The sequence below is a fragment of the Ambystoma mexicanum genome, chromosome 9, assembly GCF_040938575.1.
Source record: "Ambystoma mexicanum isolate Mex_15411 chromosome 9, UKY_AmexF1_1, whole genome shotgun sequence".
NCBI lineage: Eukaryota > Metazoa > Chordata > Amphibia > Caudata > Ambystomatidae > Ambystoma > Ambystoma mexicanum.
The window spans coordinates 658,187,602-658,212,371 of NC_090931.1; the positions used below are offsets into that span (position 1 = coordinate 658,187,602).

General features: G+C 52.3%; 1 protein-coding gene across 2 annotated transcripts in view; it reads left to right on the plus strand.

Moving 5' to 3' along the window:
* The window catches only part of LOC138488459 (14-3-3 protein epsilon), a 322,040-nt gene that overhangs the window by 141,756 nt on the left and 155,514 nt on the right, over positions 1–24,770 (plus strand). The gene's annotated exons all lie outside the window — the stretch shown is intronic.

The following is a 24,770-nucleotide window of genomic DNA, read 5'->3' on the forward strand; positions in this document are numbered from 1 at the left end:
CAGCAAACTGACAAGCTTGAACCCGGGGTATCGCATAGGAGCGCTGCTGTCCCGCATTGACACTCGACTTGGAATCGCCAGCTTGTGGTCTTCAGGCCCTATCCTGCCAAATTCTGTAGTCTTAGCTCATCTGGGCCACGCAGAGTGTGCCACGCCGCAAGCATTTGCAGTCCCTTTGTCCCCTTGCTCTGACGCTAGTTTCAGGAGCCTTGCCTGTCACCCGTGCCCTGAGATGTGCTGCACTGGAGCTGTCCTTTCTTCGAGAGCTGAGAAAAGGCTTTCCCGCCACGGACCATCGTCCAGTCCCACAGCTGCTGAGAGACAGAGTGACGTGCAGCTGCAGGGGTTGAACCTACAAGCGACCTGGCAAAGTTTGGCCCGGACTGTGTTGTGGGTCAGTGAATACTTGCATCACTTACTGGTGGCCCCCTGTCACAGTACATATTCTTTATGCACGAGAATCTCTAAAAGATACTGAACCTAGCTGGGCTGGGCTAGCCTACGCTTCCTGGCTATTCCTGAAACTCGGAAGTCGCTCTGGCTGCAAGGGTAGACCCTCCTCGAATAGTGGGACACTGTTCTTCAATCACTTCAGCCCCTTCATGAACTGCTTCAGCTCCCTGAAGAGGAGCTGAAGCAGTTAATGAAAACACTCATTATGCATGACTGTGTTTTCTTTTTTTTTTTTTTTAAACTTTTGTTTATTGGCAAGGGAAGTCAAGACAGGAATAGCATAGTTTACACAGAAATCCACATATTCGCATTATTACAGTCGGGTATTACATCATACATTTCTGAACGGCTCGGGGAGGGGGGAGGGGTGCTGACAACTTAAGAGGAGGAGGGGGGGGGGCGGCCGCCCCCGTCTTCATGGTAGCGTGTCCAGAGGAACGGTCAAGGGCACCGAGTCCTCAATCTCATCTTTATTGTTCAAATAGGTGCAAAATTCCGTCCATACATTCTTTGGGCGAGATGGTGCTGGCAGAGACCCAATGTACTCCTCCTCACAGGCCTGAACCCAGGTAAGGGCTCTAAGCCACATTTCGAAGGTGGGGGGAGAGCGGCGTTTCCAACATTGTAAGATGCACCGTTTAGCAACCATGGCACCCACGTTCAGGAATTTGGACATTTTTTTAACGTTCTCCCCTGTCCATATTCCAAACAACAAGGCCTGTGGGACGGGGTCCACGGGGGATCCAATTATCTCTGTGAGCGCTCCCGTTACCCCCAGCCAGAATGCGCTCAGCGCAGCACAGGACCAAAACATGTGCTCATGATCTGCCTCTTCGGAGTCGCACTTCGGGCACCTGTGGGCAGAAGAGCGTGTGAAATTCGCTACTCTAAGCGGTGTGTAATACAGTCTGTTGAGTAGCTTATACTGTATGCAACGGAATCGAGCGCTCAGGGAGACTTTGCGTGTGTGCGCGCACATGTTGTTCCACAACTCGTCAGTGATCTCTATTTCCAGCTCCCTGGCCCAGGCTTCCCTTGGTTTTAGGGACGTATTCTCACGCTTAACCAGTTGCATTTTATACAGGGAGGAGACTACACCTTTGCCACCCACGGAATTTGCTATGAATTGGAGTTCGGGCGCGTCAGGGGGCTCATTTGGGTATGATGGCCACATTGCCCGGACCGCCGCTCTCAGCCTGAAGTATTGTAGTAGTTCCAGAGCTGAGTTAGAGTGCCCAGGTTTCCATGTCTGGGGGGTAATGAATTTGCCCTCTGGATACAGGTCTGCGAGTGCGCGGTATCCCAGGGCCTCCCAATGTTGGATGAAATGGTGGTCATGTGTGGGGGAGAGACCTGGGAATTGTCGCAGGGGTAGCCATTTATAGTATGGGCGGTGCCCATCTGTAGGGGTCAAGATCATATTCCATGCCCTGATCGTAGTGGCCACCGGATCTGCAGGGGCGTCAGTTTGGAACGTGTGGTGTAGTAACAGGGTCATTATGTTAGTGCCGTCCCCCGCCAGTTCCTCTAGTTTGACGTGTGAAGGTGGGTTCAGGTGTGCATACCAGTGCGTGGCGTGTTGGGCCTGTGCTGCAATCCAGTACATAGTGAGGTCTGGGGTTGCAAAGCCCCCTTTTTCGTAGGGGGGGGTCATGTGAAGCCACTTTTTCGGACTGCCCCGGAATGCCAGAGAAATTGGGCACACGCGGCGTGGAGCCTCTTAAAGTACTGCTTCCCGGGCCATACCGGGACGTTAGCGAAGATGTAGAGGAGATTAGGAACCGCTATCATTTTGATTAGTGACAGTCTGCCTGCGAGGGACAAGGGGAGGTTGCGCCACTTGAGCAATTTGGATTCGACGTGCTCTGCTGTTGCCTCATAGTTGTCCGCCAATAGGGAGGTCTTGGTCTGTGACACTTGCACTCCTAGGTACTTGATGCCTCCCGGTGACCATCGCAGGGGGAATTCACATGTCGGCTACCGGGTTGCCGCAGTGAGGGGAAATATCTCGGATTTTGAGTAGTTGATGGTAAAGCCTGAGTATGTTCCTATTTTTGTTATGTCACGAATAATTGGGTCGAGATGTGTTGAGGGGTCTCTGACATATAGGAGAACATCATCGGCGTATAATGAAATGATTTCCGGCGTGCCCTGTAGGCGGATACCCTTGCGGGTATGCCTGTGCCTGATGTGATCCGCCATGGGCTCGATGGCGAGCGCAAAAAGGATGGGGGAGAATGGGCAACCTTGCCGGGTGCCCCTGTGTAGCACAAAGGGGGGGAAACAGAATTGACCAGCACCTTGGCTCGTGGGTCAGTATACAGGAGTTTAATAAAGGAAAGCATGTTCGGACCTATCCCCATTTTCCCCAGCACCGCCCACAGGTATCTCCAGGAAACCATGTCGAACGCCTTCTGAGCGTCTAGCGTGACTGCCACTGCGTCTGCCTTCGGGTCAATTCTGGACATTATATTGAATAATCGGTGGATGTTAAGTGGAGCGGCTCGGGACGAATCCGCTTTGGTCTATGCATGACTGTGTTTTCAACACACTACTGTACCTTTGAGCATCAGGGTCCTCACTTCGCAGGGCTGGACTGCTCAAGTTGGGGATAGATTCTGAAGAACTGCCTAATGCTATATTTGTGTTAACCTACCCTTCTGTTGCTGGCTGTTTTCCTTTACCGCATTAGGCGAAATGTAACTGTTTCTTAGGCTTGTGGAATCTGTTTAGATCACATGCTGTGCATAGGCCGACATCTAGTGGAAGCTGCAGAGTATTAGTTCTTTTCGAAACGGGAGGTCGACCGGGCGTTCCAGTAATACTATCCCTAGTGACGTCTGTACCCATGATCGTTCACGCGTCAGGATCCCTCAGATTATTTTTTTTTCCGCCATTCTAGATGCATATAGCGAGTGCCTTTTCGGTGTAAAACCTTTGATTTACAATTAATTAGCGTTAGTATTTCTTTCTATCCTTTCACTGACCTCCGAAACACCACGCCGGTGAAGACTCAAACTACAAGCATCAGAAATACGATTACGGTGAGTAATAGTGAAAGGCGTGTGTGGTAACTGTTTTAGATTACTGTGATTTACTTGTGTTTAATTATTAATGCCTATAATAATTTTTTTTATATACACTTGTCTCAGCGTATTGTGTGGAGTTTTACTGTGTGCTCATTGTGGGCTTCCGATCACTCTCACCCCTCCTGAGACTTAATCTTGCCCACTTGCCAAGCTACCGTGATTGTTCTGGCTTGTCTAGACGGTTCCCCTTTTCCACTCATTTAGGGTGGCCTTAATATTTGCCCACCAGGTCAGAGTTTAGAAATCCAGCTCAGCATCTACCATTCACACATTTACTAAACATTGCTGTCTGATTCATCCTCTAAACGGGAAGGAGGATTTGGGAAAGCTGTCCTACATTTCAAACCATGACGAATCTTCCGTCTGAAAATTCTTACTCACTCATCCAAAACCTAGCACTATTTTCCTCATCGATCAAAAGATGAATACATGGGAGAACACAATCCATTCGAAGAACAAGCTGTGTACCTCTGGTAACATTCCTGCGACTGGATGTTCCTCCCACTTATTCATCCCTCCCAATCTACCCTGCTGTGTAATTTCTAGTCATTGCACTTTATAACCTTTCAGAGTCTGGTACTGTCTGGAATGTCCTGGTATTTCTGCAAGAGGAAGGTGTAAAAACAGAACTGAAGCTACCCCATGATGGGAGTTCTCGAGGGACATTGAGTCGACTGCATCAATGTATGTGCCCTCTGCATACTTTTACGAAAAAACACTATTGTCTGGACTCTGCATCAGGACACGAGGCAGAATTCGGGAAGGGTGTGGTTCACATCATTACTCCCTCCACCAATGCCATACTGCTTTGGGAGGCTGCCATGTGATGAGCACATGAGGACACAATCCATATGAAGAACAAATTACTTACTCCTGGTAATGTTCTTTTGACTGGATGTTTCTCCCATGTATTCATCGCCCCTCCCAACCTTTCTTTCCCTAAGTGCATGTTCTTTTGACCTTGTGAATGCTGGGTGTTCTGGGAGTTCTGTCACTATGCCAACTCCTTATGCCTAGGAGCTCAGCATACCAAATCAACAAACTCCAAAGAGCCCAAAAATGCTGCAGCAAAACTGCTCCTTGCCCTGGGTAAAAGACCACATCTCACCTGCTCGCTGAATCCTCCGCTGGCTCCCAGTCGGACAAAGGTTCACCTTTGAGACACACTGCATCCCTCACAGAGCAGTGCACAAGACCAGCCCAATGTACCTACAAGAAAAGATAAAACCCTACCTCCCATCACGCAACCTAAGATGAAGCACTGGCCGCCTAGTGATTCCAACCTCCAACTCTGTCAGAATCTGAGGATCCACCTTCTCAACCTTCACCCCAATGCTGTAGAACTTGTCCCACTTACGTATTCGGCACACCCAAGACTATGACCTTCTCCAGCATGGGGTCTGGCATTTATTCACATGCTCATGAATATTCCCCGTCGTCAGGCTGGGAATCCTCGGTAAAGAAAAAATCAGTATCAGTTTCGTTTCTGATCTGTCTTTCGTAGTAGTAACCAATCCCTGATCTCTGCGTCATACTGACCACAGACAATGACTGCCCTCTACCCAAGCCCCGCCTCTGGCAGCCATCTTCAGATTTTTACCGCACGTTCAAGTGTTGGGAGTCCTCGTGCTTAGATATCGAGCTTTTACTGCATGTTTAGTGCTTTTTCAGGTGAATTTTCACATTTTTTCGGTTAATTGAGCCTCAAGCTCCACCGTTTCTACTCCCGTTAACGGCTACCCGTTACGGGATTTTCCTACGCCCCTCAAGGGTGAAGATTTCTTCGAATCAACTTCTTGGAGGATTCCAGAAGATTTGCTGTCGTGATCTCTGCTTCCAAAACGTCAGGGTTTTCCCAACTCCCTTGGAAGCAGATCCATAACCCAGGTTCCGAGTGCCAACCAGTCCCAATTGGGACCTTTTGGACCCAGTCCTGGCGCCAGTGGCACCAGGCTCATAAATATGCCCAGTCCCAGCGCTGGAAGCGCTGGGCTCATAATGCTTGGGTGGACTTACCTGCAGCAGACCATGCTGCTTACTTGCCTGCCAGTTGAGCCTCTGATCCTCTTCTGTTTGGAACTACTTTTCCTGTTGGGTGGGGCAGGAGCCACTCCCTAGATTCAGAACACTGGAAATCTTCTGGAAAGCAGGAACTCTTTTCTTACCTAGGCGTGGCTGTGGAAGGAGTTACCTAAGCACTACAGGAGGCTATTTAAACCACACCCGATGGATGAATCTTGCTTTGCGTTATTCTGCATCCTCTGCAGCAGAACGCTCATCGCGTCTTCTGCATCTGATCCTGGGCCTAAGGAAAAAGGCTTACCATCCTGAATCCAGTCTTCAGCAACACCTATAAAGACAAGAAAGAACAGGTTAGCATTACGGTCTTCAGTGACAGCTCTTCACTTACCTGGTCCATCGGCTGTCGCCAACGCCTCGCGCTGCATTCCGGCATCTGAAAGACAAAGGCTTACCTACTCTTCGCACGCTCCGGAGGCCTTCGGCGCTGCATCCCACATCTGAAAGACAAAACAAGGTGCGTTTAAAGACATTGGGGAACTTTAATACTCACGTGCCATTACTCCTTTCCACATCTAACCCAGTGGGTATTCCGGCACCCTGCAGCCGCTCCGAACTTGTACCTGCAAAATAAAAAGACAGAGCGCATCGTGAAGCAGGCAACAAGCGCTTACTTACGTGCTTCCAGGCGCTTCTATTCATCACACGGGCTCCATCTTCAACTCACTTCAGCCCGTCATCCGCCATCGCCGGAACCCTGCAAAACAAGAAACATCATTACTAAAGACTTTAAAGACATTAGAATTACTCGAAACTTACCGTTCGTGCAGTAAACGACGGACAGCAGTCCTCTGAAGTCAAGAGGCCTGCTCCCCTTATACAGTGAAGAAACTGGTTACAGCACCCTGCCCCGAGGCAGATGGAGAGCACGGCGTTCACTTACCTAAGGTGAGAGCGTTAACCTTTGGGGTTCTACAGGAGAAGAGAAAGGGAAGAAGAGAGACATTCAATAACCCAGTTCCTTAATCCCATATTTTCTATCTGCAGACATCTTACCCTTCGAGTTAGAAATACAGTGCAGAGAGGTCCAGCCCAAAGAGCCAGCCGTGTGTTACACATCACCTTTGAAGATACGGTATATGCCCAGTCAAGACCGGCGCCTCTACGGGAATCAGGTGAGCGTTACATTTGCGGCCTACTTAGAGATGGCCCAGGATGCGAGTTCGTCGTTCGTCGCCCGGACCCAAGCTGTTTCGCAGCTGCCCTGGATGCGGGCTGCAGAATGTATTTAAGACGAACATTCGCGATGCCTCTACTGTCTTCATGGGGACAAGACTCATGTAGAGAAGGACTGCCAGTTCTGCAAGAACTTGTCGGAGCGGACCATGAGGGACCGTCGATCCCGACTCGCCAGCTGGTTGGAGAAGGGCTCACGGGCGAGGAGAAGAAAGGGTCCGAGTGGGCTTCTGGGGGCCCAACACCAGGCCAAGCGCCGTGAGTCCGCTGGCTCACGGAGCGCCGAAAGGTCAGGCTCTTCGGTCGCCAGGCAGGGCGCACCTTCCCCGGCACAGTCAACCACGAGCCAGCGCTCCGGTTCAGAGGAAGTCCGAGACCCCGGGTAAGCTTCGGGAGAAGCCCCGTCCAATCTCGGAAGAGGGGGAGCGAGGCGTCGCCCCTCCCCCGAAGGAGAAGGCCCGGGACGCACCTAAGGTGGTGAAGGCCCCTACCCAGCAGGCAAAGGCCTCTATCGAGGCAATCATGGTGACTCTGGCCAAGCCGGCAGAGACCCTGCCAGCGGAGACTGCCTCCGGGACTAGAGTTTCCCTGCCGCCAAGGAGGGAATCCTCTTTTCAGCCCATCGTCGTGGCCGCCATGATGGAAGAAGTGAGAAGGGGCACGGTAGCCTCCTCAAGCTCGGATTCGGCCTCTGAGGAGGAACTGACCGAGGCCGTGAGGAACCTCGAAGTCCAATTCGAGAAGGTTTGATCCCGTAAGGAGGATCCTCGGGGGATAACCGAGGAAGACGGCGAGGAAGAGCAGCCTTCCCTTCCGGCGCAGCCGGAACCTAGGCCTCAGGATGGCTCGGCGGCCATTTTGTCTGCGATCCAGTCCTTATGCTCTGAGATAAGGACGAGATTCCCACGGCCCAGGCCGGAGGACCCGCAACCTGGCCCGTCGGGAAGTCCTCGGAACAAACGACGGAGGACCCAACCCTCTCCTCCGCTTGCCCCCGTAAGGCCTACAGTTCCCTCCTCATCCTCCCACGAGTCGGGAGATGACGACGGGTTCTGAGGGCGACGACGACGGAACGGGTCTCCCGTCGCACGGGCCACGCCGCCCGACGAGATTGGCTCATTTCACGCCATGATCGCCAGGGCGTCCGAATTGTTCCAGCTCTGCTCGGAGGAGCAGAAAAAGGAAGGTTTCCTCTATCAGCGCCGGGAGGCCAAGAGGAAGACTGTCATTGCGGTGCCTCTAATCGATGACATCTGGGAGGAGGGTCTCAAAACCCCTCCACGGCACCAGCCAAACGGGACCGGTACGAGAAGTACCGGGTCCCCGAAACCGCTCCCCTGTGCCTCAGGGCCCAGCCAACGCCAGACTCGGTCGTCTCGGCGGCGGCGAAGAAGAAAGCGACGGGGTCAGGAGCCTCGACGTCGAATTCCCCGATGGACGGCGAGGGAAAGAAGTTGGATGCCATGGGGCGGCGGGTCATTTCGTCGGCGGCGACGAGGATCAAAGCGGCCAACGCCTTGGCGATCGTGGCCCGTTACGACAGGGAGCTCTGGTTTAAGCTGGCCACCATATTGGACTTCCTGCCGGATGACAAGAGGTCCGAGGCCCTGGAAATACTTCAAGAGGGAGAGGTGGCGTCGGACCACACCATAAGGGTGGCAACCGATATTGCCGATACCGGGTTCCGCCAGCTGGGCAACAGTTTGCCTACGACGACGGGGTTGGCTCCGAGCGACCGACTTCCATCAGGACGTCCAGACCAGGGTGTTGGACATGCCGTTCGACGGCAGCAACTTGTTCGGGAAGGCGGCGGACGAATCCCTCCAAGCCATAAAAACGGACCCGGAGACGGCCCGCGCCCTAGGAGCCCTTCAGCAACGACAGCCCTTTCGGAGCTCTGGAGGCAGACGGGGTGCCTCAAAGGGATCCAGCGGTGGCTCGTCGTCCTACCGCCAGGCGGCACGCTCCTCGTCTCAGGAGGCCTACAGGGGTCGCGGCAAGCAGGGAGCGCCTCGTCGGCAAGGTGGCCAGGGTGGCAAGGCCACCACCTCCAAGCAGGACTGAACCGGCCGTGGTCTCGGGCCCCCACCGAAGCACCCCGGTGGGAGGCCGGCTGACTAATTTCGTCGGCACGTGGAAGTCCATCTCCACCGACCGTTGGGTGCTGGATAACCTGGCTAGAGGACACTCTATCGAATTCCTGAAGAAGTGCCCTCACGTTCCACCTGTGGCCAGGAAGGAAAATCACATCCAGCAACTGCTGTTGGAAGAACGGGCGATGCTCGGGAATGGCGCCATCGAGTTTGTCCCGAAGAGGCTCCGGGATGTACTCAAGGTACTTCCTCCTCAGGAAGAAGACTGGCGCCCCATCCTGGACCTTCGTCGTTTGAACAAATACATCAGATCACAAAAGTTCAGGATGTCACCCTCCAGCACGTACTGGGACAGCTGGAGGAAGGCGACTTTCTATCGTCGTTGGACCTGGAGGATGCATACTTCCACGTTCCCATCCTCAAAAGTCACAAAGTTCCTCAGGTTCTTCGTCCAGGGACGCCACTACCAATTCAGAGCACTGCCGTTCGGATTGAAGTCGGCCCCCAGGGTCTTTACCAAGTGCCTAGCACCAGTGGCAGCGCGGCTGCGCCTGCAGGGGATTCACGTCTACCCCTACCTGGACGACTGGCTCATCCGCTCAAGGACGAGGGCGCTCGCCGTCGGAACACACCGCGAGGACCGTCCAGCTACTCGCAGACCTGGGATTCGCCATAAACTACCCAAAGTCCCACCTGGTGCCGTCGCAGGTGGCCCTGTTTCTGGGAGCGAAGCTAGATACAGTGAGGCGCCTGGCGGCCCCGTCAGAAGAATGGACGAAGACCATTCTGGGCAAAGTGCAGCGCCTGCTAGCCACGGACGTGGCCAGGGTGAGGTCCATCAAGTCCCTCCTGGGGACGCCCGTTGGATGCAGGCGATGGGCACCTTCGAAGACAGGGTCCCCCTCAACGAGGTGTTCCGGCGGGCGATTCAGTGGTGGGGTGTTCGAGCGCACCTCACGGTGGGCAAGGACTTTCAGACGCCGGCATACCAGGAGACGGTGACGACGGACGCCTCCCTGGAAGGTTGGGGCGCCCACACTGGAGATCTCCACGCAAGAAGCCTCTGGCTCCCGGAGGAGAGGCCTCCTGCACATCAACGTCCTGGAACTCCGAGCCGTGTTCTGGGCTCTCAAATCGTTCCTCCCGTCGCTCAAGGGCAAGGTGGTGTGGATCTTCGGACAACACCACGACAATGTTTTACATACGGAAGCAGGGAGGCACCAGATCCCCAGCCCTATCCAAGGAGGCACAGGATCTGTGGCACTGGGCGTCGCCCAGGGGATGTTCCTGGTTCCCTTCCACCTGGCAGGAGAAGGCAACACCATCGCGGACTCGCTCAGCAGGGAGCTGCGCGCGTGTCACGAGTGGGAACTGTGCCAGGATCAGGTGGATCAACTCTTCCGACGATGGGGCAAACCCCAAATCGACTTGTTCGCAACAGCGACAAACTCCTAAGTGCAAGAGGTTCGCCAGCAGGTTTCCCCAGCCGAGAAGCATGGGCGATGCACTCTCATTCCCCTGGGACGGCCTATACCTGTATGCGTTCCCGCCGTTGCTGCTTCGACTCATCAGCCAGCTCAAGAGGTCCCGGTGCAGGATGATCCTCGTCGCACCGGCGTGGCCGAGGCGGATCTGGTTCCCGGACCTTCTGGACTTGTCAACGTCTCCTCCCATCAAGCTGTCAGTGGACGCGGACCTTCTCTCCAGAGAAAGAGGCACCATCTTCCACCACGACCCGACGTTGCTGAACCTGCAGGCTTGGCTCCTGCAGCTCTAGAGTTTGGAGGGTACGATATACCGGCCGACTGCAGAGAGGTTCTTGCAAAGGCCAGGGCGTCCTCGACTCTCAAATGCTACGGTCATAAGTGGAAGAGGTTCTCTATCTGGTGCCGAGCACAGAAGATCAACCCCCTACGGATTACGGCCCCTCAAGTGTTGCCGTACCTGCTATCGCTGGCAAAGGCTGGGCTAGCCCATGCCTCCATTAAGATTCATTTGGCAGCTATCTCCAGATATACTGGAACCACAGGACGGACGTCCCTGTGGTCCCATCGACTGGTAAGAGTTTATGAAAGGACTGTTCCGGTCGTTCGCGCCGGTGAAGGCCCCGGCGTGGGAACTTAACGTGGTGCTGACTAGGGTCATGGGGCCCCCATTCGAGCCGATGCACTCCGCACCGATGAAGTTTGTGTTGTGGAAGACTGCATTCCTGGTGGTCATTATCTCCGCACGACGAGTGGGAGAGATCCAGGCCCTATCCTGCAAAGCACCGTACTTGACTTTCCATGCCTCGAGGGTGGTGCTTAGGACGCACCCCTCCTTTATGCCCAAGGTGCCGTCGGACTTCCATCTTAACGAGCCCTTGGTGTTACCTGTTTTCTTCCCGTCTCCTTCGTCGCCGGCCGAGAGGACTTTGCACTCGCTGGATGTGGCTAGAGCGCTGAAGTTCTAAGTGGACCGCACAGAGTTTCCGGAGGACATCACAGCTGTTTGTGAACTTTGGACCTGTGAATCAAGGGAAGGCTCTCTTGAAGTCTTCTATTTCCAGATGGCGCTCCGGCTGCATCATGCACTGCCACCGGTTGGCTAACCGACCGCTGCCAGGCCGTCCGAGAGCCCATTCGACCAGAGCGATCGCTGCTACTACGGCGTTCTTATCTGGTGTGCCCCTGCTGGACATTTGCAGGGCTGCTACGTGGAGGTCGACGCACACCTTCACGAGATTCTACCGAGTCGATCGGGATTCCAGGGAGGAGTCCAGGGTCGGCCAAGCAGTGCTGCGCAACCTGTTCGCTTAAGGTGAGCCTGGTGAGGAGGTAAGATGCTTAATGTTGAGTTTTTTGTATTGCTTAATGTTGAGCCTTTTGCCACCTCCCGTGGTTGTGCATGTGTGTACTGCTATGTATTCTTATATTCATGAGCATGTGAATCCATGCCAGACCCCATGCTGGAGAAGGAACAAGTTACTTACCTGTAACTGTTGTTCTCCAGCATGGGTCTGGCATGGATTCACATGCGAACCCTCCCACCCCTCTGCGGCTCTTCACTTGGTCATACTGCCTCTTCACGTGCTACCAAATCTGAATATGGCTGCCAGAGGCAGGGCTTGGGTAGAGGGCAGTCATTGGCTGTGGTCAGTATGACGCAGAGATCAGTGATTGGTTACTACTACGAAAGACAGATCAGAAACGAAACTGATACTGGTTTTTTCTTTACCGAGGATTCCCAGCCTGACGACGGGGAATATTCATGAGCATGTGAATCCATGCCAGACCCATGTTGGAGAACAGTTACAGGTAAGTAACTTGTTCCTTCCGCAAAGCTCTAAAAACGTGGCTCTTTCCGTAACGCTAACCACTACCATCTGAGGTGACGGCAATGACGCCACTGAATACGCATATTGAGTCACCATTAAGCAAACACATGCTTGAAATCCAGAATGGCCAACTCCTTAGATCATAACTCCACCCAAACACACTCCTCCCATATCAGTATGCTTACTCTACACCAACTCACAATGAGAGTGCAGCTACACCCCTCGCTCAATTTCGGCCTAGCTGCTCTCACACAAACATTACCTCATGAACACATCATTCTAATAAAATGCAGCTACTTCCCATGACATACCGGCCTGCTGCACACAAGCGTCCTACACAGGCCCAACGCAGCCTGAACCCAGTCTGTGTCCATCCTCCAGACTGCACACATTCAACGGATATCAATACCACCACACCTAATGCTGGGATGCAGCGTCCATCGGGCAATTGCATCAGCTGCACACATTACTGGTGCACCCTATGACACCTTACTTTCTCAACTGACCTGGACTTCTGTCCACAGGGGTGTTCAACCTACCTGAGCTTTGAAGTCATACCAATGATTTATTTATAGAGCGCTATATAAATGCCAAATAACATAACCGAGGGAAAAAACTGGGAATGGACTGGCGTGCGATATATACCCTTTCTGACATCCACTTCGAGGGGACAGGCTTTCAAGGCATTTTGAGTAGACCACGGACAGCACCTTCGACCACAAGTTCCAAAACAGCTATTCTGGAAGGGGTTATCATAAGAGGAGTAATACGTGGGAGGAACATCCAGTTGAAAGACCGTTATTAGGGTTAAGTCATTTGTTCTTTCACCTCAGTTGTTTGTGGTACTGCTTGATCATCTTTGTAGTTATACTTCGAGCCAACCACTAGCTGTAGACTATACAAAGCATGTGATTTTAAGCAGATTAAAGCTTCAGAGACTATAACTGGTAAGTAATATTTGTCATTATGATCCTAAGCAATCCTGGTATCTACTGCTTGGGAATACATGACCAATATCCATTTTTATAAAGAACTATTGCATCGTAGTACGTATAGGAGGGAGTTGGGATGTGAGGATACTCCTACGGCCGTCCCCTTTCCTCCATACTTATGGGACATTCATCTGTCCTGTGGGACGGGACCGGAGCACTTTGTAAAAAGCATCACATTTTTCAAAAATGTGTCCTTCCTCTTTTTACACAGGAGTACCGCACACGGCCGTAACCCTGCCCTCCTTAGCTCTGCCCAGCACATTGCCCATGAGTCCTTTTATCCGCTCGGTCGGGACTGGACGCACTTGCATCTTTGGAAGATTGCTTCCTTCTAGTGTCGTCCTCCGGCTTAGCGGTCGTGTGGCAGTCCGTCTATGCCGTTTCAGTTAGACTTTCCTATTTGTTCCTGTCGGCGACGCTTGGCTACTGCGGACCCCCATCCTCTTAAAGTGTTTGGGTCCGGACCACCGGTGGGACTCATGTTTTTACTGCGACTCCCTTTCGGTCCGGGCGCTTCAACGTCGTTTAGAACGGTGGGAGGTGTTTCAGCACACTTCCCCTCAGCCCCCCCCCTCCCTACGCACTTTCAAACTTCATCGACGAAAAGAAGAAACGCCCTGTGAGTTCTTTACTTTTTATGGCACCACAGCTGGGGGACTCCTTCCCTGGTTCTTCCTAGTCCGGGAGGAGCATCAAAGCTCTGTTACCGGGGCTTGCCCTGAGGTGCCTTCTAGGCCTAAAAAGTGTACCAAAGTTTTCTCCGAGGGCCTCCGTAAAAGGTCTATTGACACCAGATTACAATCCGAGGCCCCTCCTGTGGGGGCTGTTTGTGGGCCCAGTTCGCCCTGAGCCCTCTGTGGAGGCTTTATGTATCAAACTAAAGTTCGAGGCTCTTCGAGAAGGGGTTCGAAGGCCCTCGTTTGGAGGCTAAGGTGACCGACAGTTCTGAGAGGCCTGTTCTTGTCGCTGAGGTGTACTCCTCATCGTTCCTGCTCAAGCGGTGACGCCAGTTCTGTTGAGGGGGCACGGAGTGAGGTCTCTGACCGGAATTCCTGTTACCGGCGTTGCTGAGGTCCTTCTGTTGAAGGCTATTCTGGCTGATGGCTTGTCTCAAACATTCTAGACCACGCAGTACCGGCTCGGCCGAGGTTCCTTGTGTCAAGGCTAAGATGAAGACCCCTGACCCATCTGAGGGGACCCCTGTCTCACTATGACATATGTCAGTTCTCCTCAGGTGCTGACGAAATGGCGGCTGCTCCTGCCAAGACTATGGCGGCCATTTTGGATATCTCCCTTAAATCTACACCATCGGCGCTAGGTGTGGGGAGTGACATTTCAGGTGAACATAGTTTTCCTTGTGCACATACCTTTCATCCAGTTTTTTATTGGAACGCTTGGATGCCCCTACCCCACAACGTCTTGCTTCCTGCGGCATCTGCGCCCTTGATCTGTTAACGGTGAAGGGCCCTCTTGGCAACCCTCTCCCTTATGTCCATGGAGTTACTCCGCTCATGAAGCCTCCTCCAGTTGTCCCTAAATCGTCGGCGGAGGAAGCTTTTTGTTGGCAAATTGCAAAAGCTAATGTGCTCCGTCCCCATGAAGGAGTATTTTTGAGGCTTGTTTAGGGAGATGTGCCTTCCTGCGCCGTCGGTCTGATTAGTGGCCCTGGTGATTCTGCCAGCTCTGCCTCTACCAGCCGGGCCTCCGCCGGCCATCCTTCCCTTGCCTCCTTAGTCTCCAGTAAACAAATCTCCAGCAGTGCCAAATGTTGCGCAGCCTGATTCCCCTCACAACCCCCGGCCCCACCTTGCGTCGTCCGACTCATCTGCATCAGGAAAGCGAGGACCAGCCCTGCTCTCTTAGAGCCTCTCACGACCGTGGTGCTGGACATGTTTTCTGGATGTTCCAGTACCGGGGGGAACCTATTCCGTAGGAAGGGGTGCTTTTGGGGGCATTCACCTTGTCTCCTTTGGAGCGCACCAACCCGACTTGTTCTTGCAAAAGGACGTTTTTGCCGAGGTCCCTAAAGTCTGGGGGAAACCACACTCTGGACTGTTTGTAAATAAAAAGATTGATGCATGTTATAGGCTCCATTCTTTGGAAGAAGTGGCCTTAGCGTCGTGTCGGCCCCCTTCCTCCACTGTGGTGGCTGCTGCTACCTTACAATCTAGACCCGCTTCGTCTTCTACAGTGGCAACGCAGGTTCTGGCCAAAGAGGACAAGCTTCACTCTTGGAGGGGGGGGGTGGGAGGGGGGGGGGGGGAGGGGAGAGTGAGTTTTCGCTAATTCAGCCCTGCAGTTACGTCAAGCTAACGCGGAACTGTTACTAGCGGTGGCGAATATGAAAATGTGGAAAGGTCTGACAGTTTGAGGAATTCATTCCCGCTAATAAACTAGAGGATTTTAAAGCGGTTTTGTCAGATGCGGGGGTCCTGGCGAAGGATATGCTGGAGGCCGCGGCGCATCATGTTGATGCCTCGGCCCGGGGCCTTATGCTGTGCATGGACACCGCTCGTCAGGCTTGGCTGCACACTACCAAGTTCTCTAAAGAGGTGCAGGATAAAGTTCTGTGCCTGCCGTTTGATGGCAAGGAGCTTTTTCACCCAACAGATGTTGAGCTGACTAAGACGAAGGACAGCACCCCCAAGTCCTTTTCTGTCTGTGTGAAACCGCCTTTCAGGGTACAGAGAACATCTTCGTAGCCTCAGTCTTCCTCCGGGGATTTCTGGATTGGAACTCCCGTAGGGTTGATACTCCATGCAATTCCCGCCGATTGCAACAACGGAGAAGGTTTTTCTCCTATTATTCAGCCTTCTCTTCAGGGTCAGGTGGCAGCGCCACTGATAAACCACTAAATGAAGTTTCGAAGGGATTGTGTCCTCCGACGTATTCCTTATCTTAGATATAAATCCTTCAGCTTTGCTGGCCTCGGAAAATTTTTTTTTTTTTTTTTTTCCGCCAGAGGGCGCTGCGCGTCGATGATCGCCGAGTCGATGACCCTCGACGGCCTCCGTGCCGACGTCGACGTCATCCTGCCTATAAAGGCCGCGCGCAGCGTCCGTTGCTCAGTTCCGTTTTTCCGCGCTTCGTTGTGCCTCGGAACACCGTTGCTCAGTTCTCGTCAAGATAACGTATATAATAACTACTATTTACCTCGATATCGATGGCATCCTCCTCCGACCCGACGACCCCTCGGTCCGGTTTCAAAAAGTGCCGAGACTGCGGGAAGAAAATGTCGTTGACGGACCCTCACAGGGTCTGTTTGTGGTGTCTGGGAATCACGCACCAGAGTTCGGAGTGTGAGGAATGCCTTTCCATGACGGCGAAAGCCTTGAAGGAGCGTAGGGGGAAGCTCGAGAGAGGTAGGTCAACTTTAACTTCCTCGAAAGCTTCTTCGGTAGAGTCGAGACGTTCGTCTCCTCACCATAAAAAACACTCTCGATCTAGATCACGAAGTGGCTCCCACCACTCGTCGACATCGAGACACTCGAAGAAGAGACGTAGGAGATCCCCTTCGTCATCTTCGTCGAGTTCTCCTGAGAGAGTTCATTGCCCCACAAAACGCAGCTCGCAAGCTGAGTGGGAGGAATTCAGGAAAAAGATGCTAAGCGTCTTCGAGAAAGCGGCCTCGTCCCCCTCGAAGACAGCTGAGGGTGATACCCCGGGTAAAAAACCCAAAAAATCTAAACGCCGCGAGTCGCAGTACCCGGCGGAAAAGTCAACCCGAAAGCGCCTCGAGCCATCGGGAGATAAAGCATCATCGACGCCATCGTCGAAAACTCCTTCGAAACAGAGGTCGGCGCCATCGACGCCGTTGTCGAAGGATTCATCGGCGCATCAGTCGATCGAGTCGACGCCGACGTCGACGCCGATATCGACGCCGGTGAAGGAAAGAACCACGGCTACTCCACAGCCAACGGTTAGACAAAAGACCTCCGACTCGACGCCGAGAACGTCGACGTCGTTCTCGAGCAGGACTCCGATCCTTTCGAGTTCTTCGAGGCCTAGTACACATTTCTCGACGCTTTTCACGGCGCCTTCGAGTACTTTCACGTCGGTGTCGACGACATCGACGTTTTCAAGGCCTGTGATGATGGCTCCTTCTGCATTGGAAATGGGGTTTATACCATTCCAAAAACCAATGTATCCCCCTTTAACCTCGATTTTTGAGGAAAGGGAGGATTCAGACCAAGATATTGATTTACAGAGGACCACATCACCAGAGCCAGAGACTTTCGCCTCTGAGGAAGGAAGATTAAAAAATCTTCAGGATGCACTTCAGGAAGCTAGTGGCTTGGACACTTCTCCTGAAGCAGAATTTATCAAACCAGACCCAGGAGAACATGCGGAGACTCCATATAGAGCTCTGATGTCTAGAATCATAGAATTTATGGGTTGGTCTGCACCTTCTCCTGCCTTTCAGCAGGATGACCTCACTGACATACTGGACAAGGGCCCACAGGAGGATCCTGTGGTTCCATTTCACTCTGCTCTACAGAGAAGGATTTTGACAAACTGGGAAACGCCAGAAATTATCCCGGCAGTAAATAAAAAACTGTCAACAAAATACAGGGTGGCTAGTTCTGACCCTGAATATTTGTCAAAACACCCTACTCCTGAGAGCTTGGTTGTACAGGCTGCAACCTCATCAGGCAGCACATCTGCATACCCCACTGCTCCGCAGGATAGGGATGACAAAAAGTATGATGCCATGGCTAAGAAGGTTTTTTCTGCCTGTAGCATGGCGTTAAAGTCTATTAACGCGACCTGTACGCTCGCTAGGTTCAGCCACACCCTTTGGGAGTGCGCTTCATCAGCGGCTGACTGCCTCCAAGAAGGAGAGGAAAGGGACGCATTTTTAAACATCATCAGGGATGGTAAAGATGCGATGTGCGAGACCCTACAAACTGGCCTAGATTCTGCTGACAGTATCAGCAGGGCCATGGCGGCAAGTACCACAATCCGCAGGCATGCGTGGTTGAGGAAGTCTGGTTTTGCCTCTGACGTGCAGACCAGGCTTTTGAATATGCCCTTTGACGGTTCTACCCTCTTTGGAAAGAAGGCGGATGACAGTTTGGAGAAACTGCAAACGTCCAAGGCAGCAGCCAAGTCATTGGGAGCTGCTATCCGTCAGAATACCTTTCGTCCTTCGGGATCATCGTGGAGAGGACGGTCCTTTCGTTACTATTCCTCATATGGAAGGGGCAGGGGACGACCGGCTCAAAGAGGCCAAGGAAGATTTACCCGTGGTGGACGGGGTAGGGGAAAGAAAGCCGCACCCGCAGGAGCAGGAGCCACTTTACCTTCGGCAACTGCATCAGCCGCTTCAAAACCACTCTGAGGTCTCCCCTCACAGAACACCAGTAGGGGGCAGGTTAACTCACCATCTGACGGAATGGCAGGCTATTACGTCAGATGCTTGGGCTCTGGAGACAGTGGCCCAAGGTTACTGCCTGCCCTTCCTACATATCCCTCAGAGTCATCCACCGGGGAACAACCCTTTGAAGCTTCCAGATCCGCTCCTCTTGCAGGAGGTTTTAGACCTGCTAGAGAAAGGTGCCATAGAACTGGTACCTGTAGCGGAAAGGAACAAGGGTTGGTACTCCCCCTACTTCATAATACCGAAGAAGGACGGAGGACTGAGACCCATCTTAGACTTACGGGAATTGAACAAATTCCTCCGAAAGGACAAGTTCAAGATGGTGACTCTCTCTCAGATCCTTCAGGCCCTCCAGCTTCAGGACTGGTTGGTATCTCTAGACCTCCAGGACGCTTATTTCCATGTGCCGATCCATCCCAGGCACAGGAGATACCTGAGGTTCGCAATTGGCAGCTCTCATTATCAATTTCGAGTTCTGCCATTTGGGCTAACCTCCGCCCCGAGGGTCTTTACCAAGCTAATGTCGGTTGTGGCTGCAAGTCTAAGGAGGGAAGGGATTCATGTCTACCCTTACCTAGACGATTGGTTGATCAGAGCTGTATCTTCGGAACAGGCTCAGAGACAACTAGATTATGTTTGCCACTTCCTTCACAAGCTGGGCTTCTCCCTCAATTTAAAGAAGTCACAGATGATACCATCACAGAGACTCCAATTCATTGGAGCAGTCCTGGACACTTCCCTGGGAAAAGCCTTGCCACCAGAGGTGAGGGCTCGAGATATTCTGCAGATGGTCATCAGATTTCAGAATGCCCAATATCTCCCAGCCTACGACTTTCTGAGGTTGCTAGGCCTCATGGCATCCTGCATATTCCTCGTGCCGGAGGCTCGCCTGAGAATGAGATCCCTCCAGTGGGCACTGAGAACTCAGTGGTCACAGTTCTCAGGAAGGATGACAGATCTCCTTCGGATCCCGGTCAAAGTAGCCCGAGACCTTCAGTGGTGGGCCTGTCGGGAGAACATCCTGAAAGGAGAAATGTTTTGGCAACCATGGCCGGAGATAACAGTAGTCACGGATGCCTCACTCACGGGGTGGGGAGCTCACGCCAACGACTTAACCATCAGCGGTCGTTGGTCTCCATCGGAGTCCAGACTACATATCAACCTGTTGGAGCTGAGAGCCATCAGACTAGCGCTGAAGGCTTTTCTGCCGTCTGTACGGGGAAGAAACGTCCTAATAATGACGGACAATACAGTGGCCATGCACTACCTCAACAAAAGAGGAGGCGTAGGCTCACTACCACTGTGCAGAGAGGCGATGCAGCTCTGGTTTTGGGCAATTCAGGAAGGAATCTCTCTATCGGCAATTCACCTAGCCGGAGAGAAGAACTTGACAGCGGACGCTCTGAGCAGGCAGAGCACAGTCTCTCACGAGTGGGAGATAGCTCAGGAAGTCCTTCAAGAGATCTTCGCCCTTTGGGGAACCCCTCAAGTGGATCTGTTCGCCACCAGTATCAACAGGAAGTGCGACAGATTTTGCTCAAGGGAATTTCCCCCGAGAGGAGCTCTAGGAGATGCGTTCGTAGTGGACTGGGAGTTCCCACTTCTGTACGCGTTCCCTCCGGTCCCTGTCATTCCTCAAATGATCAGGAGGTTGAGAAGGTTTCGGAAGACCATGATCCTAATTGCCCCGGATTGGGCCAGGAGAACGTGGTACCCGGACCTTCTAGACATGTCCATCTGCCCTCCAATTCGTCTGCCATACAGAGAGGATCTTCTCTCGCAGAAGGAAGGTCAGGTTCTCCATCCAGCCATCAAGACCCTCAACCTTCACGCTTGGTGTCTGAAAGGTTGAGGTACAAGGATTGGGACCTTCCGGATGATGTTATGGAGGTGTTGCTTTCGGCCAGAAGGCCGGCAACTAAAACTCTATACCGCTGCCGTTGGAACAAATTTTGCAGCTGGTGCAGAGAAAAGAATATTGAACCCTTTTCTTGTGGTACACCTATGGTGTTGTCATTCTTACTTTACCTGGCTAATTCAGGCCTACAGGTTGGCACAATTAAGGGCTATCTCGCAGCGCTATCAATCTTTAAGCGCACTGCAGAGGAGCCTTCATACTTCAAAATTCCATTGGTAATACAATACCTAAAAGGATTAACTAATGTTTATCCCCCGAAACCTTTTCAAGTTCCCTTATGGGATTTAAACCTAATTTTAAACTTCCTAAAGGGTGCCCCTTTTGAACCACTACACTCTTGTTCATTGAAGCTTCTCACCCTCAAAACTGTTTTGCTAATAGCATTGACATCTGCTAGAAGGGTTAGCGAGTTGCAAGCCTTATCGTGTAAACCTCCACATACAATCTTTTACAAGGACAAAGTTGTTCTTCAGGTGAAGCCTAACTTCCTCCCGAAGGTAGTCTCGGAGTTTCACATCACTCAGAAGATTATATTACCTTCTTTCTACCCTCCTCCTCATCCGGGGAAGGAGGAAGAGAGACTGCACAGGCTGGACCCTAAGCGAGCCTTGAGCTTCTATATCAGCAGATTGGCTAAGATCAGACAAGCAGACCAACTCTTTGTAGGTTATGCAGGACATAAGTTGGGCCTTCCAATAACAAAACAAACCATCTCCAGATGGATTATTTTAGCCATTCTGGAGTGCTACAAATTGGCAGGAAAGGAGCCTCCTCAAAATCTAAGGGCTCATTCTACCAGGGGTATCGCAACATCCTCAGCCCTTCAAAGAGGGGTGCCAATTCGAGATATATGTGCGGCTGCCACATGGTCGTCCGCACATACATTTACCAAATTCTATAGCCTGGATTCCTCCTCTAGTCAAGAAACTAGATTCGGCAAGGCTGTGTTACACTCTGTCCATTCTGGAAGGGTAACATAACTTTTATTACTCCCGCCTCCAGTCACAATACCACTGCTATGGGAGTCTATCTAAGATAAGGAATACGTCGGAGGACACAATCCCTTCGAAGAACTAGTTACTCTTACCTTGTAACGTTCTTTCGATGGGATGTTCCTCCGACGTATTCCTTATCGACCCTCCCATCCATCCCCGCAGTATGACTTCCTGTGGGTTTGCAGCCTATGCTCCTTCAAGGTGATTAGTCTAATCCAAAAACATTACTGGGGACTACAAAACGGAACTGAGCAACGGACGCTGCGCGCGGCCTTTATAGGCAGGATGACGTCGACGTCGGCACGGAGGCCGTCGAGGGTCATCGACTCGGCGATCATCGACGCGCAGCGCCCTCTGGCGAAAAAAAAAAAAAAAAATTTTCCGAGGCCAGCAAAGCTGAAGGATTTATATCTAAGATAAGGAATACGTCGGAGGAACATCCCATCGAAAGAACGTTACAAGGTAAGAGTAACTAGTTCTTCTCTGTGCTCCGGTGGGAGGTGCATTGTCTCTCACTGGGAGGCGTGGCAGGCCATTACGAGGTCCGATGGGTCTTGTCGCTCGGCGGGGTTCCCCTTGCCCCCTTCCCCTACCCCACCCATCAATCCTACCTTCCAGCAGTTGGGGTCGCCCTCCCTCAGAGCAGAGATACAGAAGTTGCTGGATCTCAGAGCGGTGGAACCTGTTCCCCTAGGGGAGCGAGGGGAGGGCTTCTACTCCCGGCCCTTTATGGTGCCCAAACCCAACCAGGCTGGCCTGCGCACCATCCTAGACCTTTCCCAGTTCAATCTCTCGCTACCCCAAGTGAAAATCAAGATGATCACGCCCTGTCAGATAAAGTCCTCTTTACAGAAGGGCGATTGGCTCAGCGTGGTGGACCTTCAGGATGCTTATATGCATATTCCGATTTGGAGTCCGCATCCGAAAAAACCTACATTTTTCCGTGGGGGAGGAGCATTTCCAGTTCCGAGTGCTCTCGTTTGGCATCAGCACAGCGTGTCTTTACGAAGATGTTGGTTATCACAGCTCCTCTTTGGCTTCAGGGTATCCATGTGTATCCGTATTTGGACGATTGGCTGCTGCGCAGTCCTTGTCCTCAGCCTGGAGCAATCTTCAGTCTCTCCTCCAGCTCCTGTTCCATCTTGGGCTGTCGGTGAACTGGCAGAAATCCTCCATGACGGTCTCTCAGTACCTGATTTTCCTGGGTTTTCGGTGGAAGGATCGACTGCAAGAGAGTATCTGATTGGGGACAGAATGGCAGATCTGTTGGCCACGTGTTGGCCGTTTGCGCAGTTGGAGAGCATGTCGGCCTGGTGGTTCCAGAGGCTTCTGGGCCTCATGGCCTCATGTGCTGGCTCTTCCTCTTCTCAAGATGAGACTAACACAGATGGCTCTTCGGAGTTCTTGGTGCCAAGCAGTGGACCGAGACTCCAAAATGATTCCTGTTCCATTTTTCATGAGCGGACCTTGTGTGGTGGTCGTCTCTCAGCAATCTGTCGGTGGGCGCGACATTTCAGGATCCCGGCCCGCTAGGGACGATCAGGACGGACTCTTCCCTGCTGGGAATGGGGTGCAACGTTGGACCTCCTTCAGGTTTCAGATCTCTGGTCACCCCAGGACAAGCTCCTTCATATAAATAACTTGGAGCTCTTGGCGCTCAAAGCGTTCCAGCCTGTCATTGTCAACAAAGTAATTTGGATCTGCATGGACAATATGGTGTCCAAGTTTTATATCAACAAGCAAGGGGGTACCAAGTCCCCTCTTGTGGATCTTGCCATTCAGATATGGGAATGGGCGGTTCAGCATGGCACCTGGCTGGTGGCAGTGCACATCCTGGGTCAGCTGAATGGTACTGCGGATGCCCTCGGCCGACATACAATAGTCTGCTACGAGTGGGAACTGAACTCTGAGGTCCTCTTGCAAATCCTACGGTGTTGGCACTCCAGAAGTGGACCTCTTTGCAACGGCGTCAAATAGGAAACTTCCCCTGTATGCCTCCAGGAACGGGCTGGGAGCCTCCTCTCTGGGGGATGCCCTCGAAATTCCCTGGCTCAATATGAGAGCCTGTGCCTTCCCGCCTCTGATTCATCGGACGCTGTGCAAGCTGAGGAGCACAGTGAATTGTTCTCTTCTGCTCATAGCTCTGGGGTGGCCGGCCAGGTTTTGGTTTTCAGAGCTTCAGCATCTGTCGGTGTGTGCACCGATCAGGTTTCCGCTGGTTCCCAACCTGCTTCACCAGAGAGATCGGCAGCTGTGGCACCCCTCCCCACAATTGTTCAGCTTGGCATGGTGCCAGAGTTCAGATCTTTAGAACACCTCAACTTGTCCGCTGATAACATGCCTATTATTCGGGCGGTCAGGAAGCCCTAAACGAGATCTCAATACAGGAGCAAATGGCTTCAGTGCTGCCACTGGTGCTTAGCCAGACAGCTGGACCCCCAGGGGGGGGGCTACAATCGACACGTGCTGTCCTTTGTCTCTCATCTGGCAGTCGGGCATCCATGTCTTGACATGCAGGACTTTTATCTTTCGGCTGTTGCTGCATACCTATCCACAGATCAATGCTTTTTCTTTGTCAAACCCGGTGGTTAAAAGGCACTTTGCGGATCTCATGGATTTTTACCCTCCTGTTATCAAACCACATCCGACGTGTGATCTGAACGTGGTCCTTACGGCCTTGTGCCATAAGCCCTTTGAGCCAATGGCTACTGTAGACCTTAATCACCTTTTTGTGGAAAGTGTCCTTCTTGGTTGCTGTGACTTCGGCAAGATGTGTGAGTGAGCTCCAGGCCTTGTGGGTGGAGCATCCCTTTCTGGTTTTTCAGAAAGATACGGTTGTCCTGAGGGCAAATCCTTCATTGCTTCCAAAAGTAGTCTGATTTTCATCTGAATCAGTCAATCTCTTTGCCTGTCTTCTTTCCAAACCCAGCTTCAGAGACTGAGAGGGTTTTGCATTGCCTGGACGTTAGAGATCTTAAGTTAATTCTAGACAGAACATCTGAATGTAGGCGTTCTTATCTCTTGGTGACCTTCGGTAATCCGCAGGGTAAATGGGCATCCAAAGCGACTATTTCCAGATGGATCGCTGCCTGTATTATGGAGTCTTGCGCTGTTCAAGGTCTTCAACTTCCAAAAGGGGTTCGTGCACATCTGGTACGGGGAAAGGCAGCTGCTGTTGCCTTTCAAAAATGTCCCCTGGGAGACCATCGCGACCGATGCTACCTGGTCCTCTCCATCGGCCTTTTGTAAACACTACTGTTTGGATCTGAGCTCTAGGTC